Below are 13,467 nucleotides of genomic sequence, written 5' to 3' on the forward strand. Positions count from 1 at the left end.
GTTTATTGCGTAAATATTTTCTTAACTCTTATTTTTCTTGAAACTGCATTGTTGGTTAAGGGCTTGTAAGTAAACATTTCACAGTAAGCTCTACACCTGTTGTATTCAGCGCATGTGACAAGTCAAAGTTGATTTGATGTTGCATCGACTGTTGGAAAACCACATCAGTGTCTGACTTTTGGCTGTCGCAGCTGCATCTCCCCCAGCTTCACTCCTCAACTTTCATCTACAGTCGGTTGCTTTCGCCTTACCAGTCAAACGAGCCCAATGGCCTGTGTGCAAGAGTATCAAAACCTTAATGTATCATGGGTAAATTGTGACTGACTGACTGATCTACAAATCCTAATGAGTAGTTATTTATGATGCAAAGTTCTTTGTAGATCAGTCAGTCAATCTGCAGTCTCCTGCACTGTCCTCTGCAATGTCGAAGAAGCCCAATCACTAGCCATATTCGAGAGGATCAAAAACATAATGTGTCATGGGTAGATTGTGACTGACTGACTGATCTACAAATAATAAGGAATAGTTATTTATGCTGCAAGATCAGTCAGCACTATCGGCTGCAATGCCGAATAAGCCCACTGTATTTCAATGAAGCACTCAGTTATGGGGAATTCAAAGGTTCTGTTCATTCTAGTGTACTTCAGCAAATTTGGTTTGTCTGGCAACAATCAGCTGGGGGGTTGCTTTTCTGAGAGCCTCAGAGTAGTCATCAAAGTCACCAACAGGCAACAGCACCACACTTCCATCCTCATTATTACAGCAGTACATCTTTTTTTTAAATGTATTTTTTCACCTTTATTCAACCAGGTCGGCCAGTTGAGAACAAGTTCTCATTTACAACTGTGACCTGGCCAATATAAAGCAAAGCAGTGCTACAAAAACAACAACACAGAGTTACACGTGGGATAAACAAACTTAAAGTCAATAACACAATATAAAATCTGTGAAAATGTAGAAGAGTAGGGAGGTAAGGCAATAAATAGGCCATGGAGGCGAAATAATGACAATTTAGCATTAACACTGGAGTGATAGATGTGCAGATGATGATGTGCAAGTAGAGATACTGCGGTACAAAAGAGCAAGTAACAATATGGGGATGAGGTAGTTGGGTGTGCTATTTACAGATTCTGTACAGGTACAGTGATCTGACAGCTGATGCTTAAAGTTAGTGAGGGAGACATAAGACTTCAGCTTCAGTGATTTTTGCAATTCGTTCCAGTCATTGGCAGCAGAGAACTGGAACGAAAGGCGGCCAAAGGAAGTGTTGGCTTTGGGGGTGACCAGTGAAATATACCTGCTGGAGCGCATGCTACATGACATCGCCGAAGTCAAGGATCGGTAGGATAGTCAGTTCTACGAGGGTATGTTTGTGAAGAAAGGAGACTTTGTTGCGAAATAGGAATCAGATTCTAGATTTCATTTTAGATTGGAGATGCTTAATGTGAGTCTGGAAGGAGAGTTTACAGTCTAGCCAGACACCTAGGTATTTGTAGTTGTCCACATATTCTAAGTCAGAACCGTTCAGAGTAGTGATGCTAGTCGGGTGGGAGGGTGCGGGCAGCAATCGGTTGAAAAGCAGTTGGAGGCCTCGGAAGGAGTGTTGTATGGCATTGAAGCTCGTTTGGCACAGTGTTAGCACAGTGTCCAAAGAATAATCTAACAGATTCTAACCAAGCCATCTTTCAGTGGATAGACCAGGCAGTTTCAGGGTCAGTGACAGTGGCCTGCTTCCCCCCCCAAATTACCAAGAAAACACATGCAAAATTATTTTTCCCTAGTCTCTGTGTTTCATACATTTCCTTCAATTCGCAAGAGGCTGAATGTATTTCATCGGAGAAAGCATCCGAATGAACGAAACAGCGCCCCTCTGTCTCAGTATGTGTAGCGTATCTACATTATCTGATGCTTTTTGGTCAGAAAGAGTATGACATTGCTGCCGCCCATAGCATTGAATGCAAGGGAAGACGACAAGCATTTGGCTTCCCTTGATAAATAATAATAAAATCATAGCCAATCAGCATTGAGCTACACTGAGTGAGCTCATCTGTGAATGGTCCTCGTGCACAACCTCTTAAGATCCCTCGCCTTGGACCCATCTTCCTCTCCTACTCTCTTCACTGCCTCAGCATAAGACACCTCTGATCCTGGAAACCTCGACCTGCCTTTCTCTCAACGGACACTTCTGCTCTCCAACACCATAGTTCCCCCGTACAGTTAACACACACAACCTTTCCCACAGATACTACACATTCCTTTTTGCTCATGCCCTCCTGCACACTTCTCACATCCAGGAATGTGCCCTCCTACACACTGCTGCAACATGACCATAAGCTTAGCACCTAAAACACCATATTGGGTTCTGGACAATAGCTCTCACGGGATAACTGACAGATCCTAACTTGACTTTGTTGGGTAAAGATTGCATCAAAACTCAGCAGGACAGACAGTGTCTTCTCTGTTTCATCACAATCTCCACCTAGTCTGCGTCGCACCAAATGGCAGGCAAAATGCTGTCCCCAGTCCACCTGACTGTGCTGCTGCTCCAGTTTCAACTGTTCTGCCTTGTTATTATTCGACCATGCTGATCATTTATGAACATTTGAACATCTTGGCCATGTTCTGTTATAATCTCCACCCGGCACAGCCAGAAGAGGACTGGCCACCCCACATAGCCTGGTTCCTCTCTAGGTTTCTTCCTAGGTTTTGGCCTTTCTAGGGAGTTTTTCCTAGCCACCGTGCATCTACACCTGCATTGCTTGCTGTTTGGGGTTTTTAGGCTGGGTTTCTGTACAGCACTTTGAGATATCAGCTGATGTACGAAGGGCTATATAAATACAATTTGATTGATTGATTGCATCACAGACACCGGGAAGTCAACTTTGCATAATTCATCTTCCCTCTCGTCAACTTTGCACATTCAGCTGGTGTAAGATAGCCATTGGGCAAGTTTTTTATTCCCTTTTCCCCTCCCTTTTTTGTGTCTCAAAGTGTAATGCTTTCACACTTCAGAACAGTTGGTGGAACACAGGGCTAGATAAGATTTATAGATGAACAACGAGCCTCACTTTCCAGTACAGTAGGTGGCGCTATGTGCACTTTTCAGTTGGTTGCGATCCGTCATGTAAAGAATAACAAGACCAATGGGAACAAATGAGTCATAGTGGGCAGCGCCAGCAAGAAGGTGGGCAGGGCCAAGCAATGAGCTCGCGAGATCCCTCTGGCGCGTTCTAGCATACATCTGCATATTTCTGTTAGAGAACGCCTCCTCTTTAAAATGCATGTGTGCAATAACTAATTTTGCCTTGACACTCCTTTTAAACAATGTTAATTTTTGCAAAGGGTAATGTTTACAAAACTTAGTCCACTCTGTACATAACAGATTCTTGTTTGGAACAAAAAAACTATTGAGAAAATGAGCAGAATGTCGGCCAAAACCCACCTTGTTCCATCTTCTCCCACTGCAAGCCAGTGGGCTTCCTCTCTCTACCATATTTGGTAGTGAGTGTAAACGCTAAGAGGATGCTTCACATTTATACATCCGGTGAAATATCTGTCTCATTGTTCTATGACTAATCCATTGTTAGCTCAATGTTCTTGTTCTATCTCTGACCACAAGCTAGTGAGCTCAGTGCAACAAACACTTAATCGAAGAATCCTAACTGTTGACCAATCACCAACGAAGGGGTGTAGACTTCAGCTACTGAACTTCGGCTTGCCTCAGGAAAAAACGTGTGTGTGAACATCCGAATAAATCGTATTATTTTTTAAATAAAATATACAGAAAAACCAGTATACATACAAGTAGTATGCAAACAGACAATGATAACATATGCTAGGAGGTACAACAAACTACAGATTATACAAAGACATTAAAATATACACATATTGATTGTTCTAACAGCTTTCTTAATAGAAGAATGTAGAATGGTCTTAATGTACTGTTCAAATTCCTTATAGAAAACACGGAAGAGTGTTCATTCCTGAATTTACATTTATGAATATTACATTTTGCCATTAGCACAATTAGATTGATGAGGTAAAATTGTTTTTCTTTATCCTTATTATAGTTAAGCAAACTGAGCAGCACATTCACCCATTAAAAAACAAAAAAATATTAGCAATTATAAAACTATGAATATCTTTCCGTCTGTAAGTGATTTCCTCCTCTTCTTCCGAAGAGGAGAGGCGAAAAGGATCGGAGGACCAATATGCGGCGTGGTAAGTGTCCATGGTTCTTTTAATAAGAAATAGTACACATGAACAACCGAATACAAAAACAATAAATGTGGAATGAACGAAACCCAAAACAGTACCGTGTGGTGAAAAAACACAGACACGGAAACAAACACCCACAAACACACAGTGAAACCCAGGCTCCCTAAGTATGATTCTCAATCAGAGACAACTAATGACACCTGCCTCTGATTGAGAACCATACTAGGCCGAAACATAGAAATCCCCAAATCATAGAAAAACAAACATAGACTGCCCACCCCAACTCACGCCCTGACCATACTAAATAATGACAAAACAAAGGAAATAAAGGTCAAAATGTGACATTGTCATTTCTTTACATGTAGACAATGACAAATGAATGAATGCAAAACTGTTTCTGGATGCTCAACCCAAAAAGTACAGTTAATGTTAATGTATTTTTTGAGTTTCTTCCGGTAATGATTTGCAGGGTAATACTTATGGATCATTCTGAAAGAGACATCTTTGACCTTGTTAACGAGCAGGTATTTGTGTTGTAATAACCAGACTTTTTTCCAGCAGATATTATTGACAAATGTATTCCAGTAAGTTGTGACATAAGGAATGGATACAATATCCATTTGAAATAAAGCATGTATAGATCTGTTGTTCTGAGGGAGCACATCCAAAGACACATTTGCCGAAGACCAAAACGAGCAACAACGTCACAAAATGTCGTCATAATACACTACCGGTCAAACGTTTTAGAACACCTACTCATTGAAGGGGTTCTCTTTGCTTATTTGAGCTGTTTTGGTTCATTGTCCGTGTTTCTTGGCCCAAGCAAGTCTCTTCTTATTGGTGCTCTTTAGTAGTGGTTTCTTTGCAGCAATTCAAGCATGACGGCCTGATTCACACAGTCTCCTCTGAACAGTTGATGTTGAGATGTGTCTGTTACTTGAAATCTGTGAAGCATTTATCTGGGCTGCAATCTAAGGCTGGAAACTCTAATGAACTTATCCCCTGCAGCAGTTGTAACTCTGGGTCTTCCATTCCAGTGGCGGTCCTCATAGCGCTTGATGGTTTTTGCGACTGCATTTGAAGCAACTTTCAAAGTTCTTGAAATGTTCCATATTGACTGACCTTCATGTCTTAAAGGAATGATGGACTGTTGTTTCTCTTTGCTTATTTGAGCTGTTCTTGCCATAATATGGACTTGGTCTTTTGCCAAATAGGGCTTCTGCCTGCGGCTATGGAATCCTGACCTGTTCACCGGACGCGCTACCTGTCCCAGACCTGCTGTTTTCAAGTCTCTAGAGACACCAGGAGTGGTAGAGATACTCTTAATGATCGGCTATGAAAAGCCAGCTGACATTTACTCCTGAGGTGCTGACTTGCTGCACCCTCGACAACTACTGTGATTATTATTATTTGACCATACTGGTCATTTATGAACATTTGAACATCTTGGCCATGTTCTGTTATAATCTCCACCCGCTTCCTCTCTAGGTTTCTTCCTGGGTTTTGGCCTTTCTAGGGAGTTTTTCCTAGCCACCGTGCTTCTACAACTGCATTGCTTGCTGTTTGGGGTTTTAGGCTGGGTTTCTGTACAGCACTTTGAGATATCAGCTGATGTACGAAGGGCTATATAAATAAATGTGATTTGATTTGATTTGATTTAAAAGGAATGAAATTCCACAAATTAACTTTGAAGAAGGCACACCTGTTAATTGAAATGCATTCCAGGTGACTACCTCATGAAGCTGGGTGAGAGAATGCCAAGAGTGTGCAAAGCTGTCATCAAGGCAAAGGGTGGCTACTTTAAAAAATCTCAAATATATTTTGATTTGTTTAACACTTTTTTGGTTACTACATGATTCCATATGTGTTATCTCATAGTTTTGATGTCTTCACTATTATTCTGCAATGTAGAAAATAGTATATACAATAACTTTTTCAGGTGGGAAGCAAAAGGACGCCTTTATATGAATCAAATCAATCAAGGACATCAGCAGTCCACATGTTTTCTGCCACCAGCAGGCGTCCCCATCACTCTACAATGCAAAGGGATTATGCTGTCAAATAGTACTAAATATATCCAGCAGGAGGCAGACTGGGTCTGTAATGTAATATTGTGGCTCAAACAGTTGTGAAATAGGAATATGTGAAATGTGGAAATGCGTATGTAGTTATGAAATGTGGAGTAGGTACAAGCACCAAATGACACAAACAGTTGTGTGATGATTTCTTGGAATGACTTGTTATGTTCAAATGTGACAGGATATTTTAGTCAGAGAATGACCCATTTATTTTAACGGCTTGTAGTTTCCCAATATCAAGATGTATCTGGGTGAGTATGTAGTATTGTATATCAATATATTGATATCATGCTACAGCTAATTGAACTGAACATTGTATTGACAGGCATATTTATTGACCATGGTATTACCATGTATATGTTGGGACATGCCTCACAAGATAAGAAAGGGGCAACACTTTCACTTCTGCAGACATTTGAACGTAAATGCAAAAATATGGACAAATACATGGGACACCTGCACTGTCTACTTTTAAAAAAAGCATTGTTTGTTCAGAGTGGTGACATAATCAGCCAGGTTAGACATGCATCCATGTTTGAGGATGTCGGGAGATGACGTGGAAAATGGCCACTAGGGGCAACAGAGAGCGCTGTTACATTCTAGTATGTTTTGGTTTTGCTAGGGCATTGTGGATAGGGAAGGCGGATTGGCGTAAGCACCTGCCCCTGATTCGCAGGAGCCAGACTTGTAACAGAAATTCTGGTGACCTTATTTGACCTTTTATACTGCTTTTGAGACACAGTTGGATCCCATCTTGGGGCGCTACTTGTTGAGTAATTAAAACACTAAACTATCACAATAGAGTAACTATTGGTCACTCTGTTATTTTTCCTTGTCAGCCACCATTTCTCCTAACCATGACCTCTCCACCAACTGAGTAAGCACAACTGCATATGTCTGTTGTGGGAAATGGATAACACAATCTGTAGGCCTAAATATCTCCAAACCTAAAATAAAATGGAGCATACATATGAAATAAATAAGTAATTACAATGTGTTTACGTGTGTGTATGTCATTTTTTGTTGTTAGCCAACCATCTGTGGTTTTCTGCTTCATAAAAAGCTGAGGTCTGGAACTCCCTCCACGTCATCTCTTTCGCCATTCCTTGGCCTTGGTTGCCTGATATCTCATCCTGAATTTTACATACATTCATTGCAGAGAACAAAAGTCAGTTTAGCCTGAGCGATTTGGGTGGGTAGCCAGGGAATGGCCTTGGTACATAAATACTTATTTTGCAAAACAAATATATGTGCCTACCACTCATGGGAACCCTATACATATGTGAGGGCTGTTGGGGCCGTGTCAGCTCCAGATGACAAAACCTGCACACACTCCCAGAGGGTTCGTTGCAGGTCTGCCAACTTCCTTTTGGTCATTTATTTATATTAATCAGAGAAATATCCAATAAACCAAACTGTTGCTTTAACTGTGAATGTACTTTATTGCACACAATCCTCAAATAAAATAGAACATACATAAAATAAACAATGTCTTTACATTGGGTGTGTGTGAGTGAGAGAGAGAGGGAGGCATGTTTTTCAACTCAGAAAAAAAGCACACAGAATTTCCTCAAACTACAAATTAAGCAATACTCTTACAATATTATCAATCACACTTTGATTGGATAGAGTAATTATGTAGCTATTGATAATGGATATGTAGGCGTAAGATATCTCCAATCCTAAAATAAAATAATTACAATTTATTTACATTGGGGATAATGTGTGTGTAACAGAGAGTGTGTGTGCGTGTTGTGTTTTATTTTTCCTTGTCAGCCACCCATCTCTGCTTTGTGATAGGCCCGGTGCATGCACTTCTGGGTGAGGCTGTCTGGGGCCGTGGTGGAGTGCATGGCAGATCTGAAAGAGAGATGCACAACGTGACAGTAAGTATACAGTTCAACATGTTTGTGTGCACATCTGTTGGTGTGAGTGAGTGTATGTGTATGTAATATTCTAAATGACCTGTATCCATCTGGGAATCCTCAAAAGATTCTCCCTTCACGGCCAATGTAGTAGGAACCGGTGTAGCCGGTAAATTAAATACCACAGCAGAGAGGCATACTTTTCTTAACTGACAATAATCATACAACTAAACAGACTGAATGAGTGTAAGGCCTAGATTCAATCAGATTAAGCATTAACCGGCGATAGCCGACACACGCATAGCTGATGTTTTGGCGGTGTCTGAGGTGTAACTGAGTAGGATCTGTCAAATCAGGAAGAAGCTGCTGTTGATCACTGGCACGAAACTACATACGTCCTACTCGCGTTACAAGTTCAGAATGAGAAAGTGCAGGTTATAGAGAAATAATGATGCTCAAATTCTAAATCATTCAACTAAATAATGAGGATTTCTATCAGCCTAAATGAGGTGGCGATTACATCTCAAATTCCAGTGGTCTGACTTGTAAACAGGGCTGCATGAGATTTCTGTTATTACGACTCTGTGCAGACAATGGCAATGTCCGCTTTAGGTATAATGCCAGGAGCCGCTGGTGAATTTGACAGCTCTAACACAGTTTAATCTCAGACACCGCCAAAACAACTGCTATGCGGATGTCGGCTAAAGTGGATGTGATTGAATAGAGCCCAAAGTGAGGAAGAGTATGCGTGTGTGTATACAAGCATGTGATAATTACCTGAATCACCTGTCGTGGCCGGTGTAGCAGGTGCAGGAGCAGACGACTGCAGCTGTGAGAACTGTGGTTGAGCTAGTAGGGGTGTCAGATCTAAAAGAGAGGAACAATTTTCATAAGTGAAAATAATTCTACACCAAAACAGAGTGAGTGTGTATACGTGTGTGTGATAATTACCTACCTCACACTGCTTCAGGTCTACAAGCCTCTGGAAGTTCCAGCGTGCCACTCCAGGTCTGGAACATCTTTGTGGAAACACGCTTACCTGTCACCCACCGAGCCTGGTTGACAGATCTGAAAGATAGACACTATATTATTTTAACGATCAAGCCTTGACTACACACTAACCTAAATTAAGTGTGTGTGTATGTTGGGCAACCAACTTCAATTTCCCAACTGATCATTGTACTTGCCCTCGCAATCTCTGGTGTGTGTGATCTGTGTTATTGTGGCTCATAAGTGTGTCAACCTGACCACATCCTTGTAGTAGGACATTCAGTGATTAGCTTAGGAGAAGAAAAAACTGTGTACAGTAAAAAGGATATCAAATATTCAGATCTGGATTGACAAGTACGCTAAATCCTGTGACGTTACAAAACCTCTAGGGCTTACAACAATTAAATAAAGGCTGCAGGACCTTGAACGATCTTGAAGAACGATCTGGCCTAAAACGCTGTACTGTTTTATAACCTCCACTAGCACAGCCAGAAGAGGACTGGCCACCCCCCAGAACCCGGTTCCTCTCTAGGTTTCTTCCTAGGTTCCTGCCTTTCTAAGGGAGTTTTTCCTAGCCACTGTGCTTATGCATCAGCATTGCTTGCACTTTGGGGTTTTAGGCTGGGTTTCTGTATAAGGACTTGGTGACAACTGCTGATGTAAAAGGGGCTTTATAAAATACATTTGATAGATTGCTTGTATATGCTTCTGTTCATGTCAGTAACTCTAAATCTAAGTATGACATTGAGTTAGTTATCTTACATTTCCTCAATAGGAAGTTTTTCTTGGTATTCCTGCTGGGGACAGGGGGCTTCAGGTTTGGGAATGGAGGGCCTAGAGGATTGGAATATTAATAATAATTAGTGTCCACATTTATGGATTCAATTAAATATGGGTTAGCTGTGTATCTTATCTGGTTGAAAATTGCTGATGATATACTGTATATGTATGTCTATTTTCTTTTGAAAATCTGCCACCAAACCACACAATTATATCTAGTGAGAGTGGACACAAGCTTATTTTACCAGGTCAAAAAAAAACATTATTTTGTCAAGGGAGACCTGGCAAAGACAGAGCTCTCAAGTAAAAGGCATATCCGTAGCAGGAATGTGTGATATTTCTATAATATTATCTAATTTAACCATTTCCAGACCCAACGAATAACAGAACAGTAGGAAGGCTATTGTTGCTGTATTGTAGCCTACTTTACCCCACCCCATCAACCAACTACTAGTACTTTTGTACTATAGCCTACTGCACCCCATATCAACCAACTTGCCAGCTACAAGGCTATATTGTTGTCATTCAGTAACACTGTAAAGGTACTGTTGCCTACACCACATTAACCACCTAGCTAGCTAGTGATAGCTTAGTAAGCTAGCTCCAAATAAACAACCAATTACATCAACAGGCTTTTAAACAAAATATAGCTAGCTAGCTAGTGTGATTTAATGTAAAACAACTTTACAGATGATTACAAAGTTCGAAAGCAAAGTTGACTAACCGGTCTGCTGCTCTAGGGAACTAGATGGAGGCATCCACAGGAGATTAGCCCACATGTTAGCTATCAAAGTATCTATCCAGCAAGAATGTCGAGGTCAAAAACGAAAAAACTATGTTGAGCCATGTTGATTTGAGTAGGATAAGTCCAATCGGACTGAAATAATTAACAGACTGAACGTACATTTCTGTGACTCACTAGCTAACTTTAGCTTGCCAGCTCAGTGACCGTGCTGGGTGAAGAAGTATGCAACTCTTTCTGTTTACAGTGTTCCCTATTGGAAATCAGACTAGAGTCACAAAGCCAACCAGTGGCAAGAAATATATTACATCCGGTTTGGATTCTGAAGTGAGACTGATGCTTGAAGGAATGATTTAATAGATCAATAAATCATCTGTTATCTGAACAAATGGCATTGTTCTCCCGAGTGGCGAAGCGGTCTAAAGCACTCCATCTCAGTGTTAGAGGCGTCACTACGGACCTGCTGGTTTGAATCCAGGCTGTATCACAACCAGCCGTGATTGGGAGTCCCATAGGGTGGCGCACAATTGGCCCAGCATCGTCCGGGTTTGGCCGATGTAGACCGTCATTGTAAATAAGAATGTGTTCTTAATAACTGACTTGCCTAGTTATATAAAGGTTTTCTTATCTCCCTTCATGTTTTCCTGGCAGTTCTGGTTTCTTTGGCCTGTTCTTGTTTGTTGTAAGACAGCCACTGCTTAAACCAGGAAGTGAAAGTGGGAGTTAATATGAGACAGTTGTCAGAGAAACTGAGAGAGGAAGTGAAGGCAAGGCGTTGAGGGGTTGTGGTAGGGACAGGTGCAGTGAAGGTTAGATAGTGTGAGCATGGGGTACTTCATACACAGATACAAACACAGTCACGCAGACATGCTCGTATGAAAACACACATGCTATCACGTTTCAGGAGAAGTCCCAGATGCAGACTGTGTCGAAGTAACAAAAGTTTATTACTAGAACAGGGGGCAGGAAAAAAGACAGGTCAAGGGCAGGTAGAGGTCAGTTATCCAGATCAGAGTCCGTAAGGTACAGAATGGCAGGCAGTCTCGGGGTCAGGGCATGCAGAGGTCAATAATCCAGGGTGGTGTGACAAGGTACAGAACGGCAGGCAGGCTCAGGGCAGGTAGAATGGTCAAAACCGGGGAAGCTAGAAAACAGGAACTAGAAAAAGACAGGAGCAAGGGGAAACCCGCTGGTAGGTTTGATAAACAAAACAAACTGGCTACAGACAAACAGAGAGCACAGGTATAAATACATTGGGGATAATGGGGGAAATGGGCAACACCTGGAGGGGGGTGGAGACAAGCACAAAGACAGTTGAAACAGACCAGAGTGTGACACACGCATGCTCGCTCACACGTAGGTACGCACGCACGCAGGCATGCACGCGCACATGCACACCACACCATGCTGTGTCTTCACCAGAAGAAAGAATCTGTAGATACAGACAGTAACAATGTGTGTGAGTGAGAGAGAGAGCGAGAGGGGAGAGAGAGAGAGAGAGAGAGAGAGAGACAGAGAGACAGAGAGAGAGAGAGAGAGAGAGAGAGAGAGAGAGAGAGAGAGAGAGAGAGAGAGAGAGAGAGAGAGAGAGAGAGAGAGAGAGAGCAAGAAAGCAATGGGAGCAGTAATCACAAGACCACCACAACCACAGGACTGAGCAGAGTGAGTCACTCCTCTCTTCTCTACTCTGCTGTCTTATCCTCTTCCTCTTGTTTCCTGTCTGTCTGCTGGCTCGCTGGAACACACCAAGAACAATCAAACAGCCCAGGACATGACTACTCAGATAACTCTCTCTTTCTTCTACCCGTCTTTCTATATTTTCATTTTCTCTCTTTCCCTCCCCCCCTCTCTCTCTCTGATGGTGTCTCTGACTCTATTCTCCATCTTTCTCTCTTTTCAATTTTTTTCTCTCTCTTTCTCTCCCTGGAATGTAATATCCTCTTGATGCTGGGTCAAACATCTTTCTCTCATGTATTCCAATATCTGTCTACTCATATCCGATGAAATCATCGACACTCTTACTGACAGTTATGGTTGCTTTGTGTGATGTATTGTTGTCGCTACCTTCTTGCCCTGTGCTGTTGTCTGTGCCCAATAATGTTTGTAACATGTCTTGTGCTGCTACGATGTTCTGCTGCTGCCATGTTGTTTTGCTACCATGCTGTGTTTTCATGTGTTGCGGCCATGCTATAATGTTGTCTAAGTTCTCTCTTTAAGTAGTGTTGTGGTGTCTCTCTTGTCGTGATGTGTTTGTCCTATATACAGTTGAAGTCGGAAGTTTACATACACCTTAGCCAAATACATAATTTTCCAAGCTCTTTAAAGGCACAGTCAATTTAGTGTATGTAAACGTCTGACCCACTGGAATTGTGATTCAGTGAATTATAAGTGAAATAATCTGTTTGTGAACAATTGTTGGAAAAATTACTTGTGTCATGCACACAGTAGATGTCCTAACCGACTTGCCAAAACTATAGTTGATAACAAGACATTTGTGGAGTGGTTGAAAAATGAGTTTTAATGACTCCAACCTAAGTGTATGTAAATTTACAACTTCAACTGTATATATATAAAATAATATAAATCCCAGCCCCCGTCACCGCAGGAGGCCTTTGACCTTCTGGTAGGCCGTCATTGTAAATAGGAATTTTTGTTCTGAACTAACTTGCCTAGTTAAATATTTATTTTTACAAAAATGGTGTCTGTTCTTTACTTGACTTGGGTTATTACGTTTGCTTGCAGACTGACAGACAGAGACTTCTCTGATTGACTGTGTACTGTACAGTACTGGAGG

General features: G+C 41.5%; 1 long non-coding RNA gene across 2 annotated transcripts; it reads right to left on the reverse strand.

Annotated features, from left to right (window-relative positions):
- Positions 1–7,718: 7,718 nt before the first annotated feature.
- LOC118388600 (uncharacterized) lies at positions 7,719–11,100 on the reverse strand. 2 transcript variants are annotated; one of them, XR_004826585.2, is made up of 5 exons: positions 10,656–11,100; positions 9,914–9,985; positions 9,117–9,441; positions 8,939–9,028; positions 7,719–8,156 (listed from the first exon to the last, which is right to left on the reverse strand). It is a non-coding gene; the product is annotated as an uncharacterized LOC118388600 (long non-coding RNA). The 2 variants fall into 2 exon arrangements; XR_004826584.2 differs by having other exon boundaries at positions 9,117–9,229; positions 10,656–11,067.
- Between the last annotated feature and the right edge of the window lie 2,367 nt (positions 11,101–13,467).

Source organism: Oncorhynchus keta, chromosome 10 (assembly GCF_023373465.1).
Source record: "Oncorhynchus keta strain PuntledgeMale-10-30-2019 chromosome 10, Oket_V2, whole genome shotgun sequence".
NCBI classification, from domain to species: domain Eukaryota; kingdom Metazoa; phylum Chordata; class Actinopteri; order Salmoniformes; family Salmonidae; genus Oncorhynchus; species Oncorhynchus keta.